This window comes from Cydia splendana, chromosome 4 (genome assembly GCF_910591565.1).
Source record: "Cydia splendana chromosome 4, ilCydSple1.2, whole genome shotgun sequence".
NCBI lineage: Eukaryota > Metazoa > Arthropoda > Insecta > Lepidoptera > Tortricidae > Cydia > Cydia splendana.
The window spans coordinates 2,930,274-2,956,967 of NC_085963.1; the positions used below are offsets into that span (position 1 = coordinate 2,930,274).

Genomic DNA, 26,694 nt, shown 5'->3' on the forward strand with positions numbered 1-26,694 from the left:
ACTTTTAGCTCAGCTCCCGTTTCGTCTTAAAGCGAAATTTCTGACGATTATTTAAAGTCCAAGTACTTTCCAAGCTATAGCCACACTGAAGAAGGCAGTTGGCAACCTGAAGACCAAGAAGCTGGGTTGGTTAGAGTAGGGCTACCTCGTTTCACGCAAAATAGGCACCGTAGATGTCGATTTGCGGAAAATGTCCAGCAAAACTAACTAAGCTATAGCCGGAATCAGACAACGAGCTACATGGCTGGTAAGTTATCTTGTTTGTTTAATACTTATCACTTACTACTTCGCCATGCCTTTAGCTTTATTTACCTTTGAGCTGTGAACTGGCTCTGAAGCAAAATTCATAACCTTTCTGTTTCTGCAGCATTTTTTCTTTCTCACCCAGGCAGTTCAGGCTCAATTTGCAATAACATTTCTGACATAATTGTGCATACCGAACTAGTAGTATAACATTCAGGTTACTTTTGTACTTTAATTTAAAGCTGCTTGTTCTAAGCATTTTCTACCTAGGCGAAGAGAAACACAAAATATTTTTACATAATAATAACATGATGTTGCTTTCTTTTCAGGATTGATTTTAATACAAGATGAAAGGAATGTACAAGTGAATCAACTCAAGAATATGAATGTCAAATGCATATAGGCAGAATTAAATTTTAGTCGTTTAAAGTAAATGGAAGAAACTTATTGTATAATTAAAAATAAAGTATTATAAATATTATCTTATTTTCATTTTTGATAATAAAATATGTTTCTAAGTACCTTATCTAACTTTATTTATCTCACACTGGTATAAGTATTCTCTTTAGACTGCAAATTGACTAATGAAGGTAAGAGATTATCTGGAGAGCTTATTTCAATAACCAATTTATATCAAAATCATAAGTATTTATATTTTGTATCATAACATATATTTAATGTAATTATTTCCTTTCTTTCTTGGGTGGAGACAAATAATCTATATAAACATTGGTTATTGTGAAGTTTCATAGCATAGTAAGTATAGGTCTACCACTTATGTCATATTGTTGGTTAGGAAGTTGCATGGTGATTTTCTAGCAGAAGACAGTTTTGAGACTGAAACTAGTATAAGCTACTTTATTTATCTTAGGTTAGGGTTATATAATATTAATATAAAAGTAAAATACAAAAAACACTTACAAAACAATAAAAAATACATATAAAAACCCTAACCTAGGGTGCGGCCGGCAGCGGGGCAAGGCCCAAGCTGCCGGTGGTCAGGGCTGCAGAGAGAGGAACTGGACTGTCTTGGGGTGAAGATAAATTATCTATGTAAACATGCATGGCCTATTGCTATTGCAAAGTTTCTGACATGAGGATGGTAAACTAAATAAAATAAATATAACAAAGGGGTTTTTCTTGTGACTGTACTCATTGAAGTAGGTTAGGTTTTTTAGTGTTTAGGGAATTGTATAGACAAGTGAAAAATATATACATCTTACTCAAAAATATGTCCCTAAAGCTCTTTTATTAGCATATTAAGAACTTTGGAATATTCCTGAGTAAGATGTACACATACACACCCATATTTTTACACTATAGTACAGTCAATGTCAAAGATATGTTTACACTTTTGCACCTTGCTCTTTTGTAATACTTAAGGCAAAAAATGTAAACATATGTTTGACGTCGACTGTACATATATCTACATGGCCTGGGTTACATAGGTAGATAATTATGTTACAGTGTATTTTATTCATTTGATTTATATGTAACTTACAAGTCATATTCTATTTAATTTGTAAGTAAGTAAGTAGACATGCTTGTAGTGTGTAGATAGGGAAATTGTTTGCCTAGGTCAAACCTACCAACCTACTCAACTTATCTCATGTATATTCCATATTTCTAGAATAATTTAAGATATGAAATAAGATTGATACCTGCCTCCGCACTTCCGCAGTCAAACTATGTAGTTTTGTGGGCTTAATTGCTACATCTAACTGTTTATTGTTATTCTTATAAATAAAATAAGGCTGCTATTTAACTGATCACCAGATTTAGTAAAATTTAATACCAAAAAAATCTATTTTACCACCCTAAAATCATGAATGATCACCAAAATTATAACACCATTTTAATGTGAAATGATTACCAATTTTATTACATTTTACTATCCTTTTAAAGGAAATGACACCAAAATAATCATTATTAACCCAAAAATAGTCAATGATTACCAAATTTCAATCCCCATTTTAATGTGAAATGATAACCAAATTTTTACATCTTGCTATCCTATTAAAGAAAATGACACCAAAATAATCATTGTAAACCCAAAAATAGTAAATGACCACCAACATTAGAACTCCATTTTAATGTAAAATGATAACCAAATTTTTAAATCTTGCTATCCTATTAAAGCAAATGGCTCCAAAATAATCATTGTAAACGCAAAAATAGTAAATGATCACAAAATTGTAACCACATTTTAATTAAAAATGTGCAATCATTTAATATATCGTTATCCTATTAAATTAATTAATCCACTTCGTCACCTTTTTCTAGTAGCATTTTATTTCTGTAACAGTCGCAGTTCTAACCTAACCTAACCCACTTTTCTAGTAGCATTTTGTTTCTGTAAGGGTCGCAGTTCAAACCTAACCTAACCCACTTTTCTAGTAGCATTTCTTTTCTGCAAGGGTCGCAGTTCAAACCTAACCTAACCCACTTTTCTAGTAGCATTTCGTTTCTGTATGGGTCGCAGTTCAAACCTAACCTAACCCACTTTTCTAGTAGCATTTCTTTTCTGTAAGGGTCGCAGTTCAAACCTAACCTAACCCACTTTTCTAGTAGCGTTTCGTATCTATATGGGTAGCAGTTGAAACTTAACCTAACCTACTTTTCTAGTACCATTTCGTTTCTGTAAGGGTCGCAGTGCTAACCTAACCTAACCCACTTAACTGATAGCAGTTTAACTTACTTTTCTAGTAGCATAACGAAATGCTACTAGAAAAGTAGATTAGGTTAGGTAGGTATGCGGTGCGGGCTACGGGGGGTTGAGCGGGAGGGGCTAGTAATTTTGGCATCAGTTTACTTTATTTGGTAATATGTATAAATTTTTTGGTAATCATAGTGGTTTATTTAGGTGAAAATATCGCATTAATTTGGTCTTCAAGATTTGGTGATCATTAATGATTTTTGGTGATCATTCAATATATTTGGTATTTGAATACAATTTGAAGTGCAGTCGTAATTAAAGTGGTGGTACTTTTGTATTTTTAGGCCTTATTTTTTTGGTGTTCAGTAATTTTTTTTGGTAAGCATGATTTTTTTATTTAGGGTACCAAAGTATTTTTTGGTGGTCATTATATTTGTAGCCATAAAATAATAAGATCATGACTATAAGTAAGTAGCTATTGTAAGATCTTAACCCTCTGGTAAATTTTGCAATAGACTACAACCATTGTACACTGTAGATGTCTTTCATTTAGAAGCAGCACATGATTAAAACCCCACTACTTTTGTAATGAAATGATTTAGGTATTAGTAATATTGGGTAAAGTCTTAGTATGAAACAAGTTGTTTTAAAATTTGTTTCATGTATTCAGATGTACTTGCAGAGAGTATAGTTATTGTTTCATAGGCTTATGAATAACATATGTTGTAAAAGCAAATAAAACACAAATAAGTAGGTATGAACTGAAACATTATACTTAATCATTTTTGCATCACACATTTTTCTAACCTATTTGGCCGCACTAAGTCTGTAGTTGTCCCAATACTCTTCACACTGAAATACTTGATTTAATATTTCGCACCTTGTTTTATGTACGTTTACTGTTCTGAATTAGGTAGTTCACTTTTGTTGCGGGTTCCGATTTTGAGAGGTCAACTTTGGGACCATCGTTCACGATTCGTGCCCGAATATAGGTAGTTGTCATCTTGCTGTTTTCGATTAGTTCACCAGTGTTTCCAAAGGATTTATCATTTGTATCCATTAGTTTGTATCTTGATTCCAATAAACAGAGAGCCAATTTTAATGATCATTCTGCAGACAAGTAAGTATTGTTCATTACATGCCCTTGGGTTACAATATCTTATGGGACGTATTTGTTAAGCTGCGATAGCATCAATCTGGTCTTATCTTCAACTGAAACTCATTCTGTTCGCGATTTAGACTTAAAAAAAACACGTTTCTTTTAATATCTGAATAAATTAATGTATTCATGAAACACAAGTCACACATTTTTGCGTTTAGAAACTTCCACATTATTATAAAGCCGGTAATTCTATATACGCCACGCCTCTAGCCGCGTCATATTCGCGTCTAAAAATCAAATGGATTGATCGCGCCCGTTCCGCGCCGCGCCGCGCCGCCGCCGCGCCGCTTCGCCATCGCGTCAAATTCGCTCACCTAGGACACTTCCATATGCAACAACGGTTTGTTTTCTCCGTGCCGCGTCTCGCCGCGCCGCCGCCGCGCCGCCCGACATTCGCGTGCAAATCGCGCCGCGCCGCGTTCGCAACGAGATCGCTTACGTAGGACACTTCTATGGGTATCAAAGGATTGATTTAGCCGCGCCGCGCCGCGTTCGCGCGTTGTTCGCCTACGTAAGACGTAGCGTTAGCAAAATAGCACAATGTAAGCAGCTTCGAGGTTACGTTGAGTACGTATTCATATTACTTAGAAAAACTTCAATATTCTTGCCTTATAAAATACCATATTGTGGAATATTTACATTTTGTTAAATACCTAAAGAAATACACTATAGCATAATATCACATCGCCGGCGCGCACGCCTGCACCTATAGGTACCTAGTCTTTTTGTTGTTGAATTTTGATTATTAAGTGCAGTTTTTGGTAGCTATAAATTTGTCATTTGTTTGATTATTGATCTTACCTACGACTCCTATGAGTCTGATTTGTAATAGTTAAAGCAAAAAATTGAAAATAACATGGTGTTTTTTTAAACTTTCAAAATTTCTCGAGATACTCGAGAAATCCCGGTCGAGAATTCCCGTGCCTCGAGAAATAAAAAAGGTCGAGAAAACAGAAACCCTACACGTAATACTCGGGTTTCATTAAAAGCAAGTTTGCGCGAAGGACGCTGGGCCCGCGAAATATCCCCGTGGCGGGCTATTTATTGACTAACAGCTATCTATGTACCTAGTCACTGCTAAAATATTGTAAGCAGTACAGTAAGTCCGAGCAGTAATAAAGGAAGTGGCATGTTGTCGATGTTGGCCCCCACGTCTGGTCACAACTCACACCCATCTGCTTCCTCAGCCCTACAAAAAATAACAACATCCGCAAGAGAGACAAGGTCGTTAATTTGGAGCATTTTTGGTAATACAGAATATACAGACAGATAGCTGCTGGGGCAGAAAGATTCTCCAGTAGCCACAACGTACCAGAATTGTGGACCAATGGACTGGTAAAAATAAATAAAGTAAATAAAATAAATAAATAAATATCTGGGGACATCTTAATACAGATCAACCTAACCCCAAACTAAGCAAAGCTTGTAGTACGGCTGCTAGGCGACGATATATGTACTTACATACTTATATAGATAAATACTTATAACATAGAAAACACCCATGAAACAGGAAACTGTCATATATTAATTAACCCACGACGCCAACTAAATTGTCTCATTTGTGTGTTTACGAATAAAAACATTTCTCTTTCTAGCCTTATATCGACCGGGATATGAACTCCGATAAAAATAATAAGATATATGTAAGTGTAGTGAAACTAACCGCGAATCATTCAAAACTGTTATTTCTCTTTCTACTTCAAAGTCAAAATCCTTCACTCATAACAGTATCGCGTTCCGCTCACCTTCGAACGCGTTAATCTCTGTTTACCGCGCACCGGGAACAATACGTTCCGCAAACTCTTGCCGATAACATTAATCCCGAGAGTTAGCAACTTTGTACGTTTTGCACGCGGCTTAGAGTTGAGAAAACCTGGGCTGTTGTTCGTAATGCTTGTGAGTTTGTCACCTTGGGAAACGCCAGTGTAAGGGTCGGTTGCACCAAACTGTTTGTCATCGTTAAAGAGTTCGCTAAATTTGATTGTATGGATAGTTTCATAGTAAATCGCCGTCACGCGCCGGGTGACGTTGATCAGTCTGTCAAGTGCGGATGGTGCAACTGGCAACTAAGGGTCGGTTGCACCAAACTGTTTGTCATCGTTAAAGAGTTCGCTAAATTTTATTGTATGGAAAGTTTCATAGTAAACCGCCGTCACGCGCCGGGTGACGTTGATCAGTCTGTCAAGTGCGGATGGTGCAACTGGCAACTAAGGGTCGGTTGCACCAAACTGTTTGTCATCGTTAAAGAGTTCGCTAAATTTAATTGTATGGAAAGTTTCATAGTAAACCGCCGTGACGCGCCGGGTGACGTTGATCAGTCTGTAAAGTGCGGAGGGTGCAACTGGCAACTAAGTGTACCCTAGAGGTCTTCAGGGGGCCTAGTCAAGATGACAATCGTTGATAAAAAAACGCCAATTTAAACTTAAATAATGTATGGAAATAGTCACGTGACTTTTTGAAGCATCTGTCATCCCTGGTCCTTTACAACGGCCGCTATAACAACAAATACTAAAAACAGAATAAAATTTAAATTTAAGTGGGGCTCCCATACAACAAACGTGAAGTTTTTGAGTAATGGTACGGCAACAATGCCCAGTGGCAATGTAATGGTTTTTGCCCTTCGTGCGCGAGTCCGACTCGCACTTGGCCGGTTATTTCTCTTCGTTTGGTATTTGGCATGGTCATGGTCAGTCCAGATCTGACGAACGAATACGTTGGCACAACATTCGCGAATTGCTCGACGCTCTATAAGGCCCCTGTACATATTGGGCCAGCGTGGGCCAGTCTAGGGGACGCATTTATGCGTTAGAGGGAGCAAGTGATATTGCTATCTCTTTCTGCCGCATGGCTGCGTCCCTTGGACTGGCCTGCGTTGGCCCAATATGTACAGGGGCCTTTAGACATCGTAGTACAATTGTCGAGATCAGTGAATTCGGGGCTGAGGGCCTACCGCGAGCCACGTTCGACGTGTTGCCTCCCTGTCACACTTACGTACTAATTTACAAGTGCGACAGAGAGGCAACACGTCGAACGGGGTTCGCGGTAGGCCCTCTGATCAAACTGGAGGGTATGCCCTACGCTCGTGGAGGGCAAGCATGGATCCCGGATTTATGAAGGGAGGTTAGCGCAGTGGTTCGTAAGCTTTGTGAGTTATCTCATAAAGTTTGATGAAGTTTTGATTCATTCAAGTTTAATATATAAATCTCGTAATGGTTTCCTTAATTATTTTTGTCAGTATAATTTAAGATTATGATTGGTTAGGGATTATAATTGACATATACAGGCTGATGTTCCGTGTCCTTGACGATATAAATGCGAAAGTATGTCTGTCTGTCTGTTACCTCCTCTGATAAAAAATAAGCTACCCAAATTACTAATTCCACGCAGACACAGTCGAGGGCAAAAGCTAGTCGCCTCATTTCATTTAATTTCATTTATTTATTTCAATATAAACTTACAGTGTAGCACCAAAACGTTTACATGAGACTTACGACTATTATATTACATTATACAATATGTTATACCTATATCTAAGAAAGAAAAATAAATAAATAAACAATGTCAGCTAAATGATAAAATTAATAAACATTATAGATTAAAATTAAATAATTACAACAATAAAAAATATGTCAGGTCATTTGCCAATAAATAATGAAAATATCATCACATATCATATTCTCATATGAGGAATGAGGATTGTTCTTATACTTACGTTTCAGATGGCGGCTAGGCGGCTTGGAGCAACTTGAACATCGGATTTTACCTGTTAAAATAGATAATAACAAATTAATACAATTATACTGATTTAAACTTTCACGATTATTAAACATTATCAAACTGCACAACGGGACTTAATCGCGTATTTAAGTTTTAAGATTTACCTCCGACGTTTCGAGGACGGCGTTGTCCCCGTGGTCTCGGAGAAGACTGGCTCAAGTTGACATCAACATCTTCTAGCCGCGCGAGTTTTTCGAACTACCCGCACTTGGTCTTGTTTATCAGTTTGAACGTTTTGCGCACTAGGGATGTCACTCTGTCGACACACAACACTAACGATATTCGATTTATCGACTGTCGATATTCGTTTCCGCTTACATTTACTAATGACTGGATTCCATGTGGAATGCAGTTTGATAATACAATTATATTTTTATATTCACAAATTAAATCTTATTACACACTTAAAACAAATCGAATAAAATGACAAACATTGACCAATGTATAGCTACAGAGCAATTTGGTAAATAGAAAATATCTAGGACACAGTTTATAGAATTTTTGTACTGCACTTTTGCATTTAAAAGAGCAGCCATAGCGCACTAGGTCAGATGCTTTTTGGCTGTGTGCCAAAGAAAAACTTACTTTATCCGGACGTAGAAATGTACAAGTTTCTACACTCGGGCGTATCGTTAAATTAGCATTTTAAAAGTTATATTCTAAACTGCTGTTACGTAGAACTCTGTATATTTACTTGATTGTCACTTGGCGAGCCCCTCAGGCACAACTCAAGCTATACATACCTATTGGGCTTAGGTGTAAAATTGTCATAACAAAAACTCAAGAAAATTCCTCATTTAATTTACTATGACATTCCAAAGCCATGACGTGATGACGCCCATCGGCGTAACAAAGACACTCATAACATATTCTATTAACCATGAGCTAATTTTAGATCACTTAAAGATCCAGTACAATGACGTTTACAAACGCTAGTTGCTTTTTCAATGACGCGAACTGCAAGTGGCGCGCATGTTTGAATGCAGAACGTCGCGTGCGCATAATGCATTATTACAAAGCACGTGGCATAAGTAGAAATAGAGAATAGAAATAGAAAATATTTATTTGGCGTAAAAACATAAATTAGGTACAACATAAAGTTAAATAAAGAAACATACACCAAATATGATGCCTCTCAGCAGAATAATACACTGCGCTGGTTTTCAGGGCACCCAAAATTAAACACTAAAACGAATAAAAAAAAAGTATTGTTAAGTCATATAGAAGGGGACTGATACGTACGAGTAACTAAAGTACATCTTACATACATACGTGTATAACGTGCGACGAAGTGCGAACAAATATTATGCGTTTGGTACTGATCGAACGATCGACGAATGGGGATCAAATTGGTAGTTTAATCATTGGCATTTGTTTAAATGCGATGTAGCGAGGCATAGAGCATCTCATATACCTATATGTATATGTCGCAGTCAAAAGTGTGAACTGGTCAAAAGAACTTTTAACCGACAAAAACAGGCAAAACTGCTTTTGACTGAGCATGTTGGTCAAAAGTATAGTTTTACCTGAAAATCATTGGTTAATAGTAATTGTGACTGTTACTATCAGTCAAAAGTACTCCCAGAAATAGGTAAGTTAGGGTTATTTTTTTTTGCTACGCCTTAAAAACGAAACTGTTCCCAGAGATAGGTAGGTTAGGGTTATTTTTTTTTTGCTACGCCCTAAAAACGAAACTGCTGCCAGAAATAGGTACTTATGATTTTCAGGTAAAACTACTTTTAACCAACATGCTCAGTCAAAAGCAGTTTTGTCTGTTTTTGTCGGTTAAAAGTTCTTTTGACCAGTTCACACTTTTGACTGCAACATACACTGAGAGAAAAAACTAACAATAACACACTTAGAATTACAAAAATAAAACTTAATCCGGGGACAAGGAGAGTCAACTAATAGGAACAAATTGACTTTTGCAATTTCCATTTAGTAGGAAATACAACTTCTATATTTGTAATTTGAAGTATGCTAGAGTAATTTCAGAAATTTGGTTTTGTTATTCCGAGAGGTGCTTTAGCAATATCGGAGGTGATGACGTCATGGGTGAAAACTAACCGTTTTGTAATTCTAAGCGTGCTTTAGCAATATCGGAGACGATGACGTCATAGGTTTTACTAAACTGTACTGCGATTCCAAGCTAGCTGTTGTTATTGTAGAGATAATGACGTCACAGGCAAAAACTAAACTGTTTGCAATTCCTCCGCCCCTAGCAAACGGGCGCCGCGAGAGCATGTCGCGCGCGTGGTAGCTACCCGTCTCTATTTCTGTCTGTATGAATAAAAAAGCATTTGGTAGTATATCTCTGTACTAAAGAGGCACTATAAAAGCCTGTCGAGATATTCTACCCATTCCTTTCTTATTCATACAGTCAGAAAGAGACTAGTAGTTATTACGCGCGCAACATGCTCTCGCGGCGCACCTGTGCTAGGGAGGTTGGAATTGCAAACAGTTTAGATTTACCTTTGATGTCATTATCACTAGAATAACAACAGCTAGCTCGAAGTTGCAGAACAATATATTCCTGTAGACCCCAACTACACAGTAGGTCGCGGGTTAATATGTCCATGGCCCACAATATATCCTAAATTTATTATTTAACTTAAGTATGTTTTAAACAAAGAAGACACGAGACACGCCCGCCCGACATCCGACACAATACTAACTCTAACCAAATGAACGTAGCAAGTAGCTGTGTTGGTATTACAAAACTCGTTTAGTGATTGGTACAACAATGAACATAAACACAACAAGTCTATCTACTAAATACCAGTAAACTTTGTAATGTCGCTATAGTAACAACTGAATTGTTATTTTAAATGGGGTAATGTTATTCCCGCAAACTCGTTTTTTAGATATTACAAAACTATGTAAGTGAGACATTTACTAAAATCATAACTTGAAATCACAGATGCTTTTTTCCAAAAATCACAAACTTTACTAGTAAAAATCGGAGAATTTTAGTAGTAATAAAAATGGATTGTAACAAATGCTGAACTTTGTTTAATGCTCCATTTACTAAAGTCTGTTTGCTGAAATTAGATTTAGTATTACTGAGCTGTTTGTAGAAATAAATAAATTTTACAGAAATAGTGAAACTTCCATGTTTACTACTAAAACTTCATTTTTTCCCCCAGTACAGAACTGTTTATTAATTCCTGGTGGTGATTTTTCTCTCAGTGCACTACAAACTTAAAATATAACAAATACAAAATTTGAATCTGCGTTTGCATATTACTCCATATTGTAGGTACCCATGTGTTCAATGCACATGTGAAGTACAATGGTAATTGCAAGCATAACATATAACTGACGCAGCCTCTTCAAAAACAATTTGCCGTGAAATTATGCAAATATTTGTTAAAGGCAACAAATAAACATTAAATACAAATTTACTGCTGAATTATGCAAATTTTAACGCTTAAATAAACTGCCACCAACAGCGACATGTTTGTTCACCGTAATTTCGATTTCAGTGAGTTATTTATTTTATAAAATTTCTTTTTTTCATCGTCCAATTTGTTAATAGATAGATAAAAAATTTGAAATTTGAATTCGAAGGTCAATTGCTGTGTGTACTAGCGAGGTAAGTACTCATAAACAGGTTGGAACATTTCTAAAGACTTGTTATCTAAGTGATCTACAATCGAGTTATTATAATCGTAAAGCTGGATTTAAAAGTAAAACGGAATCATTAAAATTAAATATTTTTATATCAGTGTGAACCTTACAAAGTTAGTTACATTTTAAATTTACACGTGTCATGTCATTCAATAGGATCTACTTGCTAGGGTTGAAACATACAGATATTCGCACTAATGTTTAACAAACTGTATCTCAAAAACGGTTAGAAATATTAACGTGATTAATAAGTAAAAAATAAAGTACTAGCCTGAACAATTCTCAGTTTGCGTAAAAGTCCTTCGTTCTGTTCCACCCGATATACTTATCTATATTTTTATTTTATATCTAAGGACTATTAAAAATAAATAACAATTTCATATTATTTCTTCCGCAGACATTAATTCAATGATGCTATTTATATCATTCAATATTGAAAGTTAGTCCCTAACCCAACCGGGATTGCACAATTTGTATTAAAATCTCAACAATTTCACAGCGTCGACAAATTTGGCTTCAAACAGAATCCCTTGAAATTAATGATTGGGTCAGGGTATAAATAAACCTCTTCATAATATTTATAGCAGCTCTTAAAATTACACATTCCAATTACGAACACAATTTTATAACACTTTTGGGCCGTTAGGTATATTAAAAAGTTTACACTGAACTTCAACTTTTGGAAATTTTTATATAATTTATACCCGATTTCACGCACTCTTTCGATTCTAATTAGAAAAAAAGTGTCCGAAAATTTCCAAATTTTAGAGTTTGATCTTATTTTGACATCACTTTCAACTTGCAACGCATCTCGCTCGAACCAATGCATAAGGGCGAACGCAATGCATTACGCTACGAGTGACACATTGTCGAATACCACTCATGACGACCTAGCCAAGGTGACAATCGTTCGCAGAGAAACGAAACGTACTAATATGGAATAATGAGAGAGACAATAGCGTTTCGTTACTCGTACGATGTCCGCAAACGAATGTCATCTTGTCTATATAGGCTCTGTAGGCCTAGCTCATGACTAATACCCGTCCCTCTTTAATTAACATAGTTAGAAAAGGACAGGTAGTCTATCTCGCCGCGAGATACTGTCGCGCCAATCATGTGCTAGCCCGGCACTGACGTATTTCTCAGGACTGGCCGTACGGGCAATAAGAATGGGGCATGAATGGGGCCAGTACAGCGGTGTGACGCCGCTACAACGCGATTGGTTGATGAGTTCGCATCACGCGCGCGATTGGTCGCAAGCGCAACCAGTTGCGTTAGACTGCACGATCGGCTCGAAATCGTGAGTGACATCGCTGAACTAGTACCATTAGTGCCCGTAAGGCCCGTCCTGAGATATACGTCAGTGTAGCCCGGCTGATGCATTATGAATAAGTTGGCGTCAAAGCGATAAATCAGTGCCGAAGTATGTCGTATCACAAGCTTTGTTTTATTCAAAGGTTACGTTCGCGGTGGTGTGCAGAGAATTTGAATATTGTTGACTGTTTTGGCCGCGCTAAGTAACGCAATATTCGACAGTTTTGAGGAGGGGCCCACTGATTAATAGTCCGCCGGACGGTATCGGCCTGTCAGTTGTTCAGAACTGTCAAAATTTTGTTCTAACTGACAGGCCGATACCGTCCGGCGGACTGTTAATCAGTGGGCCCCTCCTACCGCGAACCACATTCGAGGTATTGCCTCCCTGTCACACTCGTACGAATTAGTGCGACAGAGAGTCTACCCTCAGAGGGCCTACCGCGAACCACGTTTGACGTGTAGCATCTCTGTCGCACTTGTAAATTCGTACGTAAGTGTGAGAGAGGCAACATGGTTCGTGGTTCTGAAGACAACAGATCTACATCTGTTGTCAGAGATAGATATTATTTTGGTGTTCCATTATATTGTTTGTGTTAAAGTGTAACAAATCCAGAAATACGTATTGATATTAAATTCCGCATTTTTTTTTTAAATTATAGCATACTAGTGTTTGACCGAAACCGGTTTTTTTGCGAAACCGACAGTTCGGTTTAGCTCTAGTTTCGGCCGAAACCGACCCTTCAGCCGAAACACGATTTTTATACGGAAACCTTAACTTCGGTCGGACACTAATACACACATCATTCTGGTTTACATATAACGGTAATTTTAAACACAGTGCAAGCAGCCTCTGCTGTAAACTGTAGACTCAACGTTATCAGATTGTATAACGTTTCTCGTGTGTATATACACTACTTATCACCTGTAACGCGTAATATTTGCTGCCGTGCTCATGTGAGCTGAAACAAATATTAGAATTAGAAATAAGGTTGACTTATTAAAGGTGTGATCACACCGCTGCTTAAAAAACCGGCCAAGTGCGAGTCGGACTCTCGCACGAAGGGTTCCGTACCATTACGCAAAAAACGGCAAAAATGCCCAACTTAAATATTAATTTAATTTTGTTTTTAGGATTTGTTGTTATAGCGACAACAGAAATACATCGTCTGTGAAAATTTCAACTGTCTAGCTATCACGGTTCATGAGATACAGCCTGGTGACAGACAGACGGACGGACGGACGGACGGCAGCGGAGTCTTAGTACTAGGGTCCTGTTTTTAGCTTTTTACCCTTTGGGTACGGAACCATAAAAAATGTAACAGGATGAGAAATGCTACGAGAACTTCGATAAGTCACTCCATATATTCTTTATTTAAGTTTCGATTGGCGTTTTCTATCAACGTTTGTCACCTTGGCTAGGCCCCCTGAGACCCAAAAAATATCGCTTTACCTTAGTTCACCATGGCCAAAAACATTTTTCTATCGAGCATTCTGTATAATCGCTCTGTAAGTAACGAGCGGTCACTAAAGTAAGTTAAATAGTCCCCGGTCAAATTAGCCATAATTTGGCCCGTCGTAAAAGGCTTTAGGAAAGGTTATGAGCTCCATAAACGTCCTACGACCATGCCTGATAAGAAAATACGCTCTATAGCACCTACGCGCGCTAACTGCGATTGTAGCTTGCTCCCACACCTCAATGCTTATTATTTAAGATTGTATAAAGAATTCTAGATTCTCTTGTCGGTGGAGTATCTTCCAGCTTTCCCTATCCTGCGCCAGCTCTTTGACTTTTTGATACGACACGACCCCCACTTTTTCTTTCACTACCGACAAGAGAATAACTCTTAAGTTAATGATGATGATGAAAGAATTCTAGATTAAGAACAAATCTAAAATTCTATGAAGGCTGGGTTCAAATGGATTAGAATTACTACATTTATTATAGTATCTTTTACGACACTAAATAATTAGCGGAACCTCTATGCAGAAGAACTTCAGATAAGATTTTTTTTCTTCTCATTCTATATTGATACCGTAATATCATTATCAAAATCCGTTGATTGCTTTTGCTAAGAAAAAAGCTTCATATATCTGCGAAGAAATTCAAAGGAGTGTGTAACTAAGATGCGTATGCAACTATGCATATAATTACGGTGGGGACTACCACGAAGGCCTCTCTTTCCGATCCGATCGCATCCTCAGCTACTTTTTCAGAACGCAGAGTCCGCTTTCCGACGTTTCACGTCCACTTTGCGAACCCTTTCCCATGCTATTGTGAGAGTGCAAGGAGGATACAAAGGGGAGGATAGTTTTGTACCCTTTAAAGTAGAAATATAAGCGGAATATGATATTTATTCAGAAGAACAAATTTCGGAATAAGAATGGGTTAGATCAAATTATCCTGCTCATTGAGCATCGTAGGCACTGCAGCCGTAATATTATCAGATACGAGTATATACCAGTTGGTTGCTCTTTGGCAGAGAAAAGCATTGAGACGATACCTTCATAATAATATATATCTGCGAAGTCATTCAAAAGCGTAGGTAAGTAAAGTGCCGTGGGAACTCTGGCGGCTAGTCTTAGTCTAGTCCAATGTTCCATCTATTTTTCTCTCATTTTAGCGTTTATCCCGGTCGTATCCTCAGCTACCTACTCGTTCAGAGCCCAAGGACCGATTTCTGACTTTGTCTCCTCCATTTCGCACCGGCTTTGACATCCTATTATTGACCTGCGGCCTACGATGAGACGTATAAAGGGTATTGATGATCTGACCTTTACCTACCAAACATACTTAAGGTAACCCACCCCTAACCGGCCTAACCTTAACCCAAAAGCAATTCATTATTGTCCATGAATGGTGCATAAAATGAGTAAAATAGACTGTTTGTCGCCATACATGCTGGTATCGGCGAACTGATATATTATAGCTGTACTGATACTGTTATCGCCTATTATCCAATAGCGTCACTTGGTGTATTAGCATAGTTGTTGTAGGGTTACCGATTACCGACATCAATATTTTCCGGACTATGTATAGACTCAAATGGGACTGGGCTGGTCACGTCTACCGCATGCATCCGGAGAGGTGGACTAGCTTAGCCACCAAGTGGATGCCGGTAGAGGGACGTGGACGCGGCAGGGCCAAACGGAGATGGCGGGATGACCTGGACAGCTTCCTGAACAACTGGCCGGAGGAAGCACCAAATCGGGAGTCATGGAAATTAAGGGGAGAGGTCTTTGCCCAGCAGTGGGACACTCAAATAGGCTAGAAAAAAAATGTACGCATGAAAATGTTCCTGCTGTCATAATACTTTGTAGAGCCTGTTAAAGCTAACTATGCATAGACTTGGCAGCAACGAAGTGTGACAATGTCACTATACATTTAAGGTTTTATGATGGCATCGCTACCACTCTATCGCTTGCCATGTGGGCGTAGAGTTAGCTTAGATGGACTATATTATATTTAGCAATACAAATCGTGAACACGTTTTATGTATAAATTCGATTGAACGAGAAATAATTCTTACAGTTTCGATATTATATCAGTGGTCTTGTAAATTTGTAGTAATAACTTCTGTAAATTGGTCACAAGTTAAAGAAGAAACTATTGTTCAGTAAAGTTATATTTTCTTGTATACTCTTGACTTGAGCGTTCATCGATTCATTCATTCTTCATCCAATAAACTGAGCAACTGTATTTCTCAGATTGTTAAATGTCATTTTAGTATATTGCATTTGCAACTGTTGTGGATTTACATCTGGCAACCCTAAACAAATGGCGTGCGATTTGTCGTGACGTTAGCGATAAAACTAATAGAGCCACTTAACACCAATGTTGGCTTTAAGTTTAATAATACCTACACAGAAGACGGGATAGCGTATACGGAGCATTCCATATATTTGAGGCGTACACAGCAGTTTTCTCGGTTAATTCGCGTTAGAGCCGTCTATAAATGTGAGTTAATAAGTTTTCTCGGTTATAAAACCTATTTTTCTGATTTACCTAACCCTTATTAAAGGGTACCCTCATTAAGGCTAGGGTGTCCCTTATTTTAAGATTTTCAGAAATTAATAACGTGTACCCCCTACATAGGGGTCTATTACCCCAAAACACTCTGAAAATAAATTTCAGGTCATTTGTTAAATTTCATGTAAAGTTCAATAAGAATAAGAAAAACAAAACAATGAACCATATGCTAAATACGCTCGCAAACTGTAAGACATCGTACTAATCTGGAATAAATTGTTCACTGAAGAAACTCACCCGTATTCTCCTACACAAAAGAAAGTTCATCCCGTTTCAACTTTGCCGGACATCAAACTACTATGTTTCTTTACAGTTCGTTTCACATAACGAGCTTTGCATTTGTTCCCTTTGTTAAGTAAACAAACACAACAATATAAACGTACCGTCAGCAGCAGAAGTTGCCAAGCGGGCGAGGTGTTCAAAATTACCTTGACACGCTCTTATTCTCTTAACAATAAAATCGCGTCAACATCATTTTGAACACCTCGCCCACTTAGCAACTTCTGCTGCTGACTGTATATCTAACATAAGCAATCGAATGGTAGCGCAGAGCGTTGAATAGATTTTTATTAGCGATAGTACCTGAGCGAATCAACTTTCTGACTGACAAACTGTCCACAACTTTTAAACTTGGTTATAAAATTTCACCTTTAAATAATGACTTTACTATGTTTAAGTTTATGGTGTATGACAGCTATACTCTAAGTGTGTACCGCGGAACCCTGTATTTCGCTTTCCAAAAGGGTTTTCCGCCCGTGAACATTAGTAGTGTCATCTATAAAAATTCGTAAAACTGTGGCAGATTGCACCATCGCCATTAAGGATATACAACATGCCCACGAGGAACCCGAGAGATTTTGGCAGTATATTCCTGATCAGTGATCATATTTAAAGACTAAAATGTCCTATAAACTGTTTTGGAATTCGCCTAGTTTCAGAGTCCAGTACCACCAGCCAGCTATAAAAAAACATCGTTTTATTGTTACTTAGTGTAAAATGTTTTTTTGGTGGCGATGTTGCTACTATGGGACCTAGTCCAAATATCCTTATTCATAGAATGTAAAAAAGTGACAAGTACACTTTGCATAAAACTAGCTAGGTTTTACAAAAAAAGTTAAAATTCTTTTTGAGTGAGTTTTACAAATAGCATTTATATTTTATGTACAAATACGTACAAAATATAGAAAAAAAAAATTATTTCGCTAAATTGACGTAAGCTCTTTTAATAATATTTTTTCTTTTTTTTGGCCTCGGAAATGCGTGGTTAAAATCTCTTGGGTTCCTCGTTGGCACCTGGTATGTAACAATAATATGTTGGCGCCTCGTAGGTTTTTTTTTTAATTCAGGACCATTGTACAGGATTTTTCTTAAATTATGTGATTATTTCTGTAATTAGCAAAAAAAGTTAAAATTATTTTTGAGTGTCTGTTTTACAAATTATAGCATTTACATTTTATGTACAAATACGTACAAAAAATCGACAAACAATTTTTTAGCGAAATTGACGGCTCTTTTAGTATTTTTTCCTTATTTTGGCCTCAGTAATGCGTATTAGTTAAAATCTCTCGGGTTCCTCGTGGGCACCTGGTATGTAACAATAATAATTTAATTTTTATTATGTGATTATTTTTGTAATTGAGAAACTATGTCACTGTTTCTAATTGGGTGACTCTGGACTATTTGAAATTCATTGTGAAATGGGATTTTACAGAATCTCTTCCAAATCTCGCACTTGGCAAAAAAAGTTTTTAATTTTTCTAACATAAATTATTTTTATATCTTTCACGGGACAATGATGACTTGGACCTTTGGAAGGCGTGCGCGAAGCCCAAGCCAACACGTAGATGCCCTTTTGACACTTATGAAATGTGGGTTACACCGAGCGGATGCTGCACTCTAAAAAAAATTTGGTTGGCCCAATCAATATCTTGATAGTCGTAATCAAGCATCTTGATTCCATACGAGCCTAACAAGAACAATTAGACACATCAAACAAGGTAATTCTGATTGCTATTACTATTGTTATGTAACTGAACCAATTAAGATCTTGTTCAATATTTACATGAAAAATAATTATACTAACTAAGAGCTTGATAATTATTATCATGATACGTAACTGTACCAACTAAAACAAACAAGTTAGTTTAACTAAGAAGTAAATCAATGTTAACATGAAAAATTACTGTATTAACTATTTGGCCCAAATAAGTTCAACTAAGAACATGATTACACCGACTTATGCACCTTATTAGCCTGAACTAAGATATTGGTCAATTTGAGTCTATTGTTTAATCATTTCAACTAAGATATAAATCAATGTTAACATGAAGAATTACTGTATTAACTATTTGACCCAAATAAGATCAACTAAGAACATGATTACACCGACTTATGCATTTTATTAGCCTGAACTAAGATATTGTTAAATTTGAATCTTAATTGTTTAATCATTTCAACTATGAAGCTTGTTTAGTACAATACCATTCTTGTTCAATTGTACTATGACTTACTTTGTCTCATTTACTAATACATGCTAATACATTTCTTTCAGATCTCTAGTTTTTATACGCGCCGTGCTGAATAATGCTGATGGTCCTCGTTATTATACTCAAGGCATTAGTCTTAAATACTAAGATATACATTTATTTCAGATCTTTTTGGCGATCGGCCTAGACCGGTTTAGCTTTACAAACACGGGAGGAGGCGTGCTTGTGAAATGTGAAGCCATACCGGTCTAGGCCGATCCTCAAAAAAATCTGAAATAAATCTGTAATCTGTATTACCTACTTAGTATTTAAGACTAATGCCTTGAGTATAATACGAGTACGAGGACCAGCATTTATTCAGCACGGCGCGTGTAAAAACTAGCACAAAGGAAATTTATCAAATTTAAACGAATAAGTAGTTAATAAAATATAACAACAAAGAAAGGGATAAAATATAATTAAACTAAATCAGGCCCGTAAAGTTTTATGAAAAGGGGGTAAATAAATAAAACAAAAAAATATTATAATAAGATGTTATTTATTAATTTAAACATTTTGAAACTACACTACACTCACAGTGTCACTACGCGAGTTTGATTCGGATTTCACTGGTTATTTTTAGACAAACAAATCACAGGATTCCACACATTTGACAGTTTAAAATCCGATCTTCACGATTGAAATTTTTATATTTGTGAATTTCAATGGCTTCTCTTACCAATCTTGGTATATAGTGGTGTCGAAATGACCTTGGGACTATGCAACTCGATCCAGTGATTATTGTACCCGACTCAAGGAGACGCTGGGCAATAGCTGACTTGCGAGCGTCATTGTTCTTGACCGCAGCGATGTGTTCTTTAATTCTGCAGGCAATAGTGCGTTTGGTCTGCCCAATGTGCGAACTACCACATCTGCACTCAACTTTGTACACACCAGGTTTTTCCAGAGGAATAAGTAATTGAATGAGCTTAACGCAACTGCATGCTACTGAGACTCGAATGCTCGCTCGCACGGTGGCACACGCCGCGAGAGGGGCGCGGGCGGGGCGGAGAGCGGGTGTACAGGCGCTCCCCCCGCTTATCTCTTGATTGATCGGATTAACCTATTGTTTAATTTAATTATTAAGAAAATCGATTTAACAAATAATTCTTAGTAGAATGGAATATTAGTTTCGTAATTAATACAATAATTTGATCATAATGGGATTGAATGTTTTATCTTCGTTGTTCTAAATATTGTATGTTTAGTTGATTGAACTACCAAATCTTATGTAAATCAACAAAGACAAAATAATGAAATAAACTATTAAAATGTTCATAACTATTAACATATTTATCTGTTTTAATTAATTTGTTAAGGATTGAATTTACCTACGTTACATAATTATGCTAACAAGTTAATAATAGATGCAAAGTATACAATTGTTACGATTAATAACATACCTACTTTATTAGTTCAATCACAGATACACTTATTGTTTTAAGTAATCAGCTTTCTTTGATTTATATAAGATCGTTATTGTTGTAATTAACTTAACGTCAACTAAGAGAAAACTGCTCTTAGTTGGTCTTCATTTTTTAGAGTGTGTCCTTGCCCGTGTCATAGAACGCGCGCAGAGGCAACACCCGCCAGGGTGTGGACTATTGAGAGTTCATGGAATCTAAAATGAAAGTGATGGAGTAAATTATGAGCTATGGAATATTAAAGATAAATTACTATTACTTTTTTAAATAATTATATTTTTACAATTTTGATTGAATTTTGGGGTGACACCCACAATTTCCGCCCCGGGTGCCACCTATGCTAGCTACGCCACTGAGTATAAAGTTGATTCGCCAACCTACCACGGAATAAGTACCTTTAATAGCGTAACCCACGCAACTATAGTCCAATGTAATAGTATTTTAAAAGTCCCACTGTTTTTATCTCTAGCTTAATTTATCACTTTATCCCTAGCTTAATTTATCACGTGTGCCGCAATCCGCCAAATCGGCGTGTTTGGCCGATCAGTCTCCATTATTCAGAAATCGACAGGCCGTGTTTGCTCTGATGAATGGCGCGGAAGCGGTGTTTCTCGTACACTTGACAGCCTTTCACAGTGATATTACCGGTACCGGGTTACCGAGAGAATTGTTAAGTAAAATTATTACAGTCAATTTAGATATGTTTCACTCCGCATTTTCTTTAGTGATGCTGTTGTTTGAGTTAAAATCAGAGTGGCACCCTTTGTGCTAATTTGAATAAACTGTATAAGTACAATAAGTTTTACTGATTGTAAGTGTTTAACCCTTACCAACCCTTAGCAATAGGCGGGCCCACACATAACGAGCCGCCTTGGAAGGAAATTGCCGCGCGAAGCAGCTCGGTCTGTGTAGAGTTGTAGACGTGCCTCTGCCGCATTGCCTCGGGCGAGGCACGTCTCCACTCCACGGACTGCTTCGCGCGGCATCGGCAATCTCCTCGCGAGGCTGCTCGTTCTGTGTGGACCCGCCTAACTACATGCGTTTTATTTCAATGAGTAAGAACGACATTCGATTGTCAATTTTTAACTGCCAACCCTGATAAATAAATAAATACCTAATTCCTTTATTCAGACACAGGTGTCCACATTTGTTAGTCCATATTTATAAGCTAGGTTATTTAGACTAAAAATATTTTTTACATTTGGTTTCTAATTTAAAAATAAACCTAGCAAGAGTTTATCAGTGCAGACATCTTTGTAGAAGACTATCTGGCCTGTCCGCTAACACATTTAGTATGCTGTTGGACTACCCTGAATTCTGCTTCTGATAAAGGTTAGTTACTTTTTAGGTACCGAAAACTCTTTTTTAATTGTCTTTATTTATTTTTTTATTGTTTTTTTTTACCGTAGCGTGTATAACCGGTCTTCTGGTGTACATGTACATAATTACATATTCCACCACTTCAGCCGTGTAATGTTAGGTATATACCTAACGCACGCAGTGGTTGGAAGAGTTGAGTACCTATGTACTCGATTAGGAATCATAGTGTATGGTTTTACGTCATTCTATACTATTATAGACTTCTATGAAGTGCGTCATTAGTTGCGAGCGATTAGTATCCAATATGTGCTAATGAATATTATAAATGTATTATTATTGAAATGCATGTAAATTGTACTGGTGCAGTCGATGTTAATCACTAATTACTCATGTAATATACATGAATTATATTTGACGACATAGATGTTAAGATATGTGTTCGGATCGAAACTAGATCCATGATGAAGCGCCTGCACAAAGATGAGAGCAAAGTGTCACGGAGCTCAACCGCAAATTTACAAAAATTTGCTACATTAAGCAGAGTATGATGGCTCAAAATAGTTGATACCAACTTCTACAAATGACTTAAATACATAAACATCAAATTAACATTTGAATCCACTTGATTTACGCTCACGAAAAAAAAACTAGTGTCTGAACGGAGTTTCAGTTTCGATTTCGGCAGGTTTCGGTTTATGTTTGGAGCGAAGTTCGGTTTCGGTCAAAAAACTATCAAACCTTTCGGCCACCCCGAACCTTACAACAGTGTCCGACCAGTTTCCGTTTTGATATCGGCATAAAAATCATGCTTCGGCCGAATTAAACTAGAGCAATCGGCAAAAAATCCGGTTTCGGTCGGACACTAAAATAATAATACACTACGGTATGTATGTCCTATTCTTTCAAGCTGTAAAAGCAACGATAATATAGTTTTCATAACACCAGTTAGTGTGAATAACCGCAATAGAATGTCCCTTAACCTAACATTCTATCATCGGATTAATTAAAACTTTTGTGATTATGTCGGCATCAGTACTTAATGAACTTTTACGTTTAAAGTTACTAAAGTTTTGTACAATCCTGCGGGCTCAGCACGGTTCCATTTTTATCCACTATCACTATGCGCGTCCCTTTCGCACTTACATACTTGTTAGAACGTGACAGGCATGGTGACAAGGGATAAAAACGCGACCGTGCTAAGCCGCCTGAAGTAATTACTGTATTAAACTTATTAATTAGTATTTCAACTTCGGTACCCAGTATCCAATTTCATAAATATCTTATTTTGTTTATGTAGGTGCCTACGAGTAAATTAAATGATTAAACCATGCACAAAAAAAAATAGCATTAATTGCATGTAAAAAATACGCAAGTATAACGGGTTAGCACTGATTGACTAGCACGTTATCTTTTCGCGGATTAGCAAAGTAATATTTTTGGTTATAATTTATAATATATGGGTTACAATTTTGACAAGGGTATGATAGTACCTAAATTTTATACGAGGATCAAATATGAATATCATTAAGTATTACTAAGTAAGATCATGTTGGGTAAGATAAACATTTGTAGGGAATTCTCATGACCTAACATTAACAACATATGAGTAGGTACGTATTACTACAGAGTACGGTACGTCTACCACCAGTTTTTACATTGACATAACGCTCACGTCTACGTAATTTACTTTCTGTACATCTCGCTTGCACTAATATGCGAGTACGAGCGAGATGCATAGAAAGTAAGTTACGTAGACGTGAGCGTATATGTCAATGTCAAAACTGATGGTAGACGTACAGATTATGATTTAAGTGTTATAGAATTTACTGAAATATGAATACTTCGTTTTCGGATTCAGTTCGACTTAAAAATGTTATAGATGAGCGTTTTCCATAAAAAGTGTACTTTTCATTCATGACTTCAAAATATTGACTTCACAGAGTCAACTACAGGACTTCTTGGGCTCATTTTACTCAGAATCATTTGTACATTTACGCCTCATACATGAAAAAATGTGTCCCAAAATTTTGTATGAAATTTTTTTTTTCCAGTGCGTCACGTTCACACAAATAAAAAAAAATTTCATACAAGAATGTGACAATCTGGAAAGGAAATCTTTGGACACATTTTTTCATGTATGAGGTGTGAATGTACAAATGATTCTGAGTAAAATGAGCCCAAGAAGTCAGTCAAATATTTGTGTGTACAATGAAATGTACTCTTTTTTTGGAAAACGCTCAGATATACTATATTTTCTGCCCAATTCGAACTTTAAGATACGTCAATTAATAGATATAGAAACGATATGGATTAGATGTGTCAGTGTCAAAAGTGGCGTTTTCGTTTGAAGAAACGTCACATTTGACACTGACATGTCTAATCCATATCGTTTCTGGATCTATTAATTGACGTATCTTAAAGTTCGAATCGGACCGTTTAGCCTTAGCACAGAAAGTTCCAGGCATAACAAGTTTTATTCTGAAAGTGATCGATCCTTTTATGGATAAGTTCGGTGTTATACATATAATATGTTTTACTTTGTTTCGTCTGTCTTGTGTAAACTTGTTTACTTATGTGTAATAAAGTGACATACTATCTAATATCGATATCTAATCTGTACCGTAACATACCACCATTGGCATATTTACATTAAATATATATTTTTTTATTTGTAAGTAATTTTTGTCCATAGGTAACCGTATAGCATCGATTCAAAGCACCCAAGCACATTGTCACTAGCTTCACCAATTAATTATTCATATCCAATCAGGAGTCTTGTCAACAGTGAACGTTTGCCGAGGTCACTCACGCCCAGGGGACCACTCAGACCCCTATACCCCAGAAAGAGCAGACCCTTAATGAAGTTAACAGGGAACTATTAAATTTGTTAGTTGGGAAACTGGGTCGTGTTAATTGATTTCTCATATATTTAACAATAGAGAATCCTCGAAGGAGTTGTAATGATGATGATGATGATGATGATGTCCTCCCAGACGTATCCGTCGACGGCGACACCCGGACAAATCAGTATCAGGTATTCTGTAAATTCTGACGTGCATGGGCTCGAACGTGACTTGCGAAACCGAGTTTTGTTTTAAACTTCCGGCCGCAAGACATGCAGTAAAGCTCGCCATTTGAGTCGTAAGTGTATGTGTAGGAGGGCTTGGGCCGAGCTTTTCGAAGCTGGCGTTTAGCGTCAAGATCTTCGAGGCGTGCACTTTCGAAGTCGTTGAGACCAGTGTTGACCGCAGTTCGCCAGTCCGATCTCCGAGTTGCAAGCTCCTCCCACGATTCACACGATAAGCCGGTGGCCGACAGGTGGCGTTTCAGGACGTCCTTGTACCGCAGATATTGTCCACCGGCCTTGCGTTTACCCGAAGCTAGTTCGGAGTAAAACACAACTTTAGGCAATCTTGATGGTGGCATGCGTACAAGGTGTCCACACCAACGCAGTTGACCATTCATGAGTAGGCATTCCATACCCGACATGCCAGTACGACGCAGAACCTCCGAGTTTGGAACACGATCCTGCCATCTCAGCCGAAGAATTGCCCGGAGACACTTTAAATGAAAAGAGTCTAGACGTTTGATGTCTCCCTTGTACAGGCACCAGGTCTCCGAAGCATAAAGCAACAAAGGTAAAATTATTGCTTTGTAAACGGCGAGTTTAGTCCGGAGGCTAAGGTCGTGTGATTTCCAAACTCGCTGATTGAGTCCGCCAAAGGCTGCAGCAGCTTTTGCGATCCTTGAAGATATCTCGGACTCGAGACGATTGTCGCTTCGCAATAGACTCCCAAGGTAACGAAAAGTTCCTACTTCATCCAAAGCATTGCCGCTAAGGTAAACAGCAGCGTCGTTCGCAGATTTGCCTCGTGCAGGTTGTTTAAGAATCTGGGTTTTCGACGCGCTGATCACCAATCCGAACTTACGACAAGAATCGTCTAAGTTGTCCAGATACCTTTGCAAATCTTCTAGGGTATGTGCCATAAGGCAAACGTCATCAGCGTAGAGAACTTCTGTGATTGCAGTTGAGTGGACTTTTCGTTTAGCTCTGAGTCGCGCAAGGTCAAATATACTTTTGTCCATTCGAGAATTTACCATGATCTGATGGTTACATTTCTGAAGGGCATCGTTCATTACCGCGGAAAAGTAAATAGCAAATAGGGTCGGAGCCATGACACAGCCCTGTTTAACGCCGCTAGTGACCGGAAACTGCTCTGTGTAAGCGCTTTCGTGACGCACGCGGGCACTCATGCCCTCGTGAAATTGGCGCACCAAGTTGACAAATTTCACAGAGCACCCGCACTTCTCTAGGACGGTCCACAGGGCTGACCTAGGAACACGGTCAAAGGCTTTTTCTAAGTCCACAAAACACAAATAGAGGTCACGGTGTTGTTCAAGGCTTTTTTCTTGCATTTGCTTGACAACAAAGATGGCATCAACCGTACCTCTATTTGGCCGAAACCCACATTGAGATTCAGGAAGGAAGCTCTCGGCGAGTGTATTAAGGCGCCTATTGATAATATGGGCAAGTATTTTGCCAGCCACAGAAAGTAGGGCGATCCCTCTGAAAGAACTGCAGTCTGATAGGTCCCCTTTGCCTTTGTACAGTTTGG

The 26,694-nt window shown here is 37.5% G+C and overlaps 1 protein-coding gene across 4 annotated transcripts in view; it reads right to left on the reverse strand.

Moving 5' to 3' along the window:
• The window catches only part of LOC134789702 (beta-arrestin-1), a 147,091-nt gene that overhangs the window by 81,282 nt on the left and 39,115 nt on the right, over window positions 1-26,694 (reverse strand). For all 4 annotated transcript variants that reach the window (XM_063760322.1, XM_063760323.1, XM_063760320.1 and 1 more), the window contains one exon: window positions 7,774-7,824. The gene's annotated coding sequence lies outside the window, so the exon portion shown is untranslated. The remainder of the gene's footprint in view (window positions 1-7,773; window positions 7,825-26,694) is intronic.